This window comes from Arachis ipaensis, chromosome B6, assembly GCF_059453495.1.
Source record: "Arachis ipaensis isolate K30076 ecotype BB chromosome B6, ASM5945349v1, whole genome shotgun sequence".
NCBI classification, from domain to species: domain Eukaryota; kingdom Viridiplantae; phylum Streptophyta; class Magnoliopsida; order Fabales; family Fabaceae; genus Arachis; species Arachis ipaensis.
The window spans coordinates 36,123,545-36,131,089 of record NC_142441.1 but is presented as its reverse complement, the minus strand read 5'-3'; the positions used below and the strand labels follow the sequence as shown (position 1 = coordinate 36,131,089).

At 42.0% G+C, this 7,545-nt stretch overlaps 1 non-coding gene across 1 annotated transcript; it reads right to left on the bottom strand.

Annotated features, from left to right (window-relative positions):
* Window positions 1-369: 369 nt before the first annotated feature.
* Window positions 370-476, bottom strand: LOC148555137 (small nucleolar RNA R71). The gene has a single exon (XR_015887706.1). It is a non-coding gene; the product is annotated as a small nucleolar RNA R71 (small nucleolar RNA).
* Window positions 477-7,545: the final 7,069 nt, after the last annotated feature.

The following is a 7,545-nucleotide window of genomic DNA, read 5'->3' as shown; positions in this document are numbered from 1 at the left end:
ATGGCAGCTAGGAGAGTTACCATCCAGGAGGAAGGAGCCCCTGATTTTACAATGCAACCGTTTGAAGCGCATCATCCAGCGGTAGCTACAGATTTTGAAATAAAGACCGCACTACTAAATTTGATGCCCAAGTTTCATGGCTTACCTGCTCAAGAGCCTATCAAGCACTTGAGAGATTTCCAGGCAGCCTGTTCTACTGTCAGGCGTGATGGTACTGATGAAACTTCAATTTTACTGAAAGCTTTCCCGTTTTCTCTCGAGGGAAAGCCAAGAGAGTGGTACTACACTCAACCTCTGGAAAATGTATCCAACTGGGATACACTCAGAAAGGAGTTTTTGGAGAAATTCTTTCCATCTGAAGTTACTGATAAACTGAGGAAGGATATTTCCACAATTGTTCAGGATGACAATGAAACTCTCTTTGAATACTGGGAGCACTTCAATAATCTTCTGGAAGCATGCCCCCACCACAGGATTGACAAGATAGTGTTGCTTAGTTATGTCACACAGGACATGAGGCCCCAAGATAAGACCACATTGGAAAGTGTTAGCAATGGGTCTATGAAGAAGTACAAAACCACCGAGGAGGCTTGGCAATTGATCAGTGATTTAGCTGAATCTACTAGGAACCACAGGCAAAAGCAAGGCCGTTCAAAAGCTATTGGAGAAGTATCCTCTAATAGAGAGACTGCTGCTCTAGCTCAGAGTATATGTGAGATGACCAACTTGCTGAAGCAGATGCAACTGAATCAACAACAAGCTCAGCAAGCTCAACCTCCTCCGTCACAGCAAAACCAACAACTAGTCCCACAAAGAATTTGCGGAATCTGTGCTGATTATAGCCATTACACTGATGAATGCCCGCAGCTCCAACAAGAAGACAACATGGTGGCATCCACTCATAACTTCTATGACCGCCCCAACTAAGGGTACAATCAAAGTGGAAATAATAACCATGGATGGCAGGACAATTCTAACCAGAATTGGAGGGACAACAATAACAGAGGAGGCCGAGATAATCAGGGAAATTAGAGGTGGAATAATAACAATTACAGGCAGCAGAATCAACCTTACAAAGCACCTCACCTGAGGCAAAACCAAGGACCACAGAACAATCAATAGCAGACATCCCAATTTACTCATTCTTCTTTATCTCCTAATGAAGAGCTACTACAATCTTTTGAGCGAAGACAACAGACCATGGAAAATAACATGAATAATATTAACGCCAGTCTGAATGGTCTCACCTCTACTTTGCAAGCTCTTATGACATAGATTGGATCAACGCAAAATTCCAGTAACCAACCTTCAAGCTCCACTGGAATCCCCTCTCAACCATTACCCAATCCAAAGGGAGGCATTAATGCCATCACCCTAAGGTCTGGAACCACACTGCAGGAGAGGAGTCAGGAGGAACCAAGCCCACCAGAACACACCTCAGCTGAAGAGGTAGTAGAAATAGAAGATGTTGAAGAGGAAGAGGACATACAGGACATAGCTGAAGAAGAAATAGCTCAACCACAGGAGGAAGCACCAAAAGGCGCAGACATCACAGAGAACACTACTCCAATTCTATTTTCACAACTTGCAAGAAAGCCTAGGAAGCAGCTGGAACCCGACTCCAAAATGGTAGAAATATTCAAAAAAGTTGAGGTAACTGTTCCTCTTTTTGATGTTATTCAACAGGTACCTAAATATGCAAAGTTTCTAAAAGACTTATGTATCCATAAAGACAAAATTAATGAATTAGAAACTATTCCTTTAGGTAGTTCTATATCTGCTTTAATGGGAGGATTACCTGAAAAATGTAGTGATCCAAGTCCTTGTATAGTTAGTTGTACTATTGGTGGTGTAGTAATTTATGATTGCATGTGTGATTTAGGAGCATGTGTCAGTATAATGCCTTTGTCTATATATGATATTTTGAGGCTCCCTCCCTTAAAAAGGTCAGCAGCTCGTTTTGTGTTAGCAGATAAAAGCATTATTATAGTAGCTGGAGTTGCTGAAGATGTTTTGGTGAACATTAAAGGGCTTACATTTCCCACTGATTTTTATATCTTGGAGATGCCCCATAATGATTCAGATAAGCCATCATCAATCCTACTTGGAAGACCATTCCTGAAGACATCAAAATTCAAATTGGATGCCTTTTCAGGAACATACTCCTTTGAAATAGATGGCTGCATAGTAATCTTCAATCTGAATGGAGTCATTGATAAACCCCCAGAAGATCGTTCCATCTTCCAGTGTGATGTCATAGATGAAAGTGTAGCTGAAGTTCACAAGGAAGAGTTTGAAGAGAGGCACACTGGACAAGGTCCAAGTGTGGGGACCCTTTTAACTGACAATGAGGGCACTTCGCTATTTTCACAAGCCCCAGATAATCCAGAGCCTACCCATGATTAAAAGTTAGAACTGAAGCCCCTCCCTCCACATCTCAAATATGCTTATCTTGAAGATGAGCAGCACCTTCCAGTTATTATTGCAAGGGAACTTACTTCTCAACAAGAAGAGCAGTTACTTGATGTGCTGAGGAAGTATAAGAAGGCAATTGGGTGGAGCTTAGCAGACATAGTAGGCATCAACCCTCAAGTATGTGAGCACATAATATTTTTAGAAGAGGGAGCAAGACCTGTCCGTCAACCCCAAAGAAGATTGAACCCCACCATCTTGGAAGTTGTCAAAAAGGAAGTGACCAGACTATTGGAAGCCGGTATCATATATCCCATTTCAGACAGTGAATGGGTAAGCCCAGTACAAGTGGTGCCCAAGAAGTCTGGAGTCACTACAGTGAAGAATGAGCATGGAGAGCTCATAGCAACTAGAGTTCAGAATGCTTGGAGAGTCTGCATTGATTACATGCGTCTCAACCAAGCTACCCGTAAGGATCACTACCCACTTCCATTCATTGATCAAATGCTGGATCGCCTGTCAGGTAAATCACATTATTGCTTTTTAGATGGTTACACAGGTTATTTCCAGATTCATATAGCTCCTGAAGATCAGGAAAATACTACTTTTACATGTCCTTTTGGGACTTATGCTTATAAGAGAATGCCCTTTGCCTTGTGCAATGCACCAGCTACTTTCCAAAGGTGCATGATGAGTCTTTTCTCCGATCTTATTGAGGACTGTATGGAAGCTTTTATGGATGATTTTAGCGTTTATGGTGATTCTTTTAGCCTTTGCTTAGATGGATTATCTAGAGTATTAGATAGATGTGTTAATACAAACCTTGTATTAAACTTCGAAAAATGTCACTTTATGGTAAAACAAGGGATTGTATTAGAACATGTGGTATCTAATAATGGCATTTCTGTAGACCCAGCAAAGGTGAATGTTATTTTTAGTCTAGCTTACCCCTCTTCTGTGAGGGAAGTTCGTTCGTTCCTTGGCCATGCAGGTTTTTACAGGAGATTTATTAAGGACTTTAATAAGGTCGCACTTCCCTTATCTAGATTACTGCAGAAGGATATTGAGTTCGAGTTCAGTGGGGATTGCAAACAAGCGTTTGATAAGCTGAAGACTGCTCTGACTCAAGCTCCAATTGTGAGAGGACCAGACTGGAGCCAGCCATTTGAAATTATGTGCGATGCTTCCAACCATGCAGTAGGAGCAGTGCTGGCTCAGCGTGAAGGTAAGGATCCTTTCGTTATTGCTTATGCGTCTAAGACTTTAGACACTGCCCAGTCCAATTATACTACTACTGAGAAAGAGCTTCTTGCTATTGTTTTTGCTCTGGATAAATTCCGAGCTTATTTACTTGGTACTAGAGTAGTAGTGTATTCGGACCATGCAGCTTTAAAGTATCTATTAGCTAAAAAGGAATCCAAACCAAGACTCATACGTTGGATACTGCTGTTACAAGAATTTGATTTAGAAATAAAGGATAGGAGTGGTAATCAGAATTTAGTGGCAGACCACTTGAGTCACCTTGAGCATATTAAGGATGATTCTACTCCTATAGATGATAATTTTCCTTTTGATAACTTGCAAGCAGTATCTGAGGTAGTCCCTTGGTATGCACCTGTTGCTAATTATTTAGTTAGCCCCACATTTCCTCCAAATTTTTCTAAGCATCAAAGAGACAAGCTGAAAAGCGAGTCTAAATATTATATATGGGATGACCCATATTTATGGAATGTGGCGCTGATCAAGTAATTAGACATTGTATACCTCAATCAGAATTCCAGTCCATTTTAGAGGCCTGTCACTCATCTGAGAGTGAAGGACATTTTGGTCCTCAAAGGACAGCTAGAAAGATCTTAGACTGTGGATTCTGGTGGCCTACTCTTTTTAGAGACACTGCTGAGTTTTGTAAATCTTGTCTCCCATGCCAGAAATTTGGTAATATATCCAGGAGGGATGAGATGCCTCAACAAATTATACTTTTCTGTGAAATTTTTTATGTTTAGGGCATTGACTTCATGGGTCCATTTCCAAATTCTAATGGATATTTTTATATATTGTTAGCTGTGGATTATGTTTCCAAATGGGTGGAAGCAATTCCTACCCGCACTGATGATGCTAACACTGTTGTTTCCTTTGTGAGAAACCATATTATATGTCGCTTCAGATCACCACGAGCAATCGTGAGCGATCAAGGCACCCATTTTTGTAACAGGAGACTAACAGGATTAATGAAGAAGCATGGGATAATTTATAAAGTTGCAACAGCTTACCATCCCCAAACTAATGGGCAAGCCGAGGTGTCAAACAGAGAAATTAAGCGTATCTTGCAAAAGATAGTAAAGCCTCATAGAAAAGACTGGAGCACCAGGCTACAAGATGCACTCTGGGCATATAGAACAGCATACAAGACACCCATTGGGATGAGTCCTTTCCGCTTGGTTTATGGAAAAGCTTGTCATCTCCCAGTTGAAGTAGAACACAGAGCCTTTTGGGCAGTTAAGGAGTACAACATGGGAATTGAGAAAGCCGGAGCTGAAAGGAAGTTGCAACTGCAGGAACTGGAGAACCTTCGCCTAGAAGCTTATGAAAACTCCAGAATATACAAGGAAAAGATGAAGGCTGTACATGATCAAAACATCAAGAAGAAAGAGTTCCAACCTGGGGATTTAGTCCTCCTTTACAAATCTCGACTGAGGCTTATGCCAGGAAAGTTGAGATCAAGATGGGAAGGTCCATACAGAGTAGAGAAGGCCGAACCATACGGAGTTTATCACCTAAGCCATCCTTCAAGCTCTGAACTTATTAAGGTTAATGGACAACGCCTGAAGCTATACCATGGCGAGAAGGTACAGAGAAACAAGGAGCTTGAGATCTTCCTCTTGGAAGATCCCCACATAGCAGAAGATTGAGCTAGTGGAGCGTCCAACTTACGGACGTTAAAGCAAAGTGCTAGGTGGGAGACAACCCACCATGGTATGATCGTTCTTTTCTTTATTTTTAGTTTTTCCTATTCAATACCTCTTCTCTTTCTTAGTACTTCATGCATCTGCATTTACATGTTTTTACTTTAATTAAAAAAAAAATTTTGCTACGCGACGCGATCGCATCAGCGACGCGTCCGCGTCACAGGGAGAGTAAAGAAAAATAAAAATGAACAGAAAGTTACGCTGGAGTGTGGCTGGAGGCGTGCCAATGGCACAACTCAACCCACGCAACCGCGTCACTGACGCGTTCGCGTCGCATGGGAATCATGGCCTCCCACGCGACCGCGTGCCCTGAGTTTTCGACGTAAAAGGGTGCACAATGAAATATTGTGCGAGAGCGATGCTGGATTGGTGCTAGAAGCACAACCCTTATCACGCGACTGCGTCGCTAATGCGGCCACGTCATCCATTTTCTGGCGCACACTCACGCGATCGCGTCACCCCAATTTTGGCATTTAAATTAATTTGAACAGAGAGTTGTGCTGGAGCGAGGCTGCCCTCGCGCCAGACGCATAATATGGGTCACACGACCGCGTGACTGACGCGATCGCGTCACCTTATTTAAAGCGCATTCATGTGAACGCGTGCCCCACGCGGCCGCGTCGCGTGCGCCGCACAGCTCAACCTAAATTGCCAAATTATCTTATCTTTCTCCCCTACCAATCCTAGTTTTTCTTTTCCCCCCTTATTTCTTCCTTCCCCTTTCTTCTTCCAATCTCACCTATCTCTCTCTCTCTCTCTCTCTCTCTATCTCTCACCTCCATTACCAAGGTTCTATTTTCTTCTTCCTTCTTCTCTTTTCTATCATTTTATATATTATTTTATATATTATTTTTCTTTTCATTATTCATATTTTCTTTCTTTTTCTTTTCCCTTTTACATGGTGTTAGAAAGTTTTTGAGTCATTATCCCTCATTATATGCTTGTAGATTGTTGCAAATTGTTTGAAAATTATTTTTATTCTAATTAAGGGATTGCTTGCATGTTCACCTTCATATTTTCTATACCTTATTCATCATGCATGCTATGTGTTTGTGAAAAAGCTCAAATAGCGTTATGCACTTCTCTATGTTGTTATACTATTCAATGTTTGATTTTCACAACTTCCCTTTACCATTGTATTAATTGAGTTTAATTGTCAATATAAACGTGATGGTTTGTTACAAAGTATTGCTTGGTCTATGCTACTCATGCCCTTTGCCGGCATGCCAATAAACACCTTGCAGTCACTTGTCTTTCTATAGCTATTTTCCATTGTTGGCTTTTCACATGTACTCGAGAGCATGTGTTATTGTCATCTACATCCTAATGTGCATCCATCACCACTCTTCCGTTCTCTTCCTTGCTATATATCTATTTGAATTTAATTTACTTTCTCCTCTCTTTTCAGGATGGCCACCAAGAAAGGAAAGGAGAAAGCGACTCCTAAACCTCTAGCAAGAAGAGGTACTAAAAGAGCATTAGTGGCAGAGCCTTCTTCAACCACAATCAGGCCCTCAACAAAAAGAGTTAAGAGGACAATAAAGGTTGATGAAAAGGAGAAAGCCTTTCCAGAAAAGGACACTGCGCAATTTCCCAATCGCTACTGTGAGCAGATGTTCCCTATCCTGGCAGAAAGAAAATATAACAATGAATACCATCTTATCCTCCCGTCCAACATTGCTACCTTTGTTGAGCCGCAAATTGAATGAAGACAATGGGGTTTCCTACGGAGACAGCCAAGGCAGGTCAATCTTTCTTGGTAGTTGAGTTCTACTCTAACTTCTACATGCCATCCCTGCCATCTGTTTATGTCCGGCAGAAGCAAGTCCCCATCACAAAAGAGGCCATTCAGCAAGCTTTGAGTCTTCCCCCTATTCCAGAAGGAATGGACGCCTTTCAAGAAGCCGCACTTAAGCGCCAGAGGTACCAATTTGACTGGGACTCCGTTCTCAGGGTTATCGCATTACCTGGCAGCCGTTGGATCTACAGATACCACCGTACCCGCCCTAAGGGAATCTTGGCTTCAGCACTTACCTTGGAGGCTCGCGTCTGGGCACAGATCATGTCCCATTACGTCTTTCTGAGCACTCATGAGTCCTCCTTCACTGCGGACATGGCCGTTCTACTTTGGTGCATCCTTACAGACCAACCTCTGCATCTCTCAAGA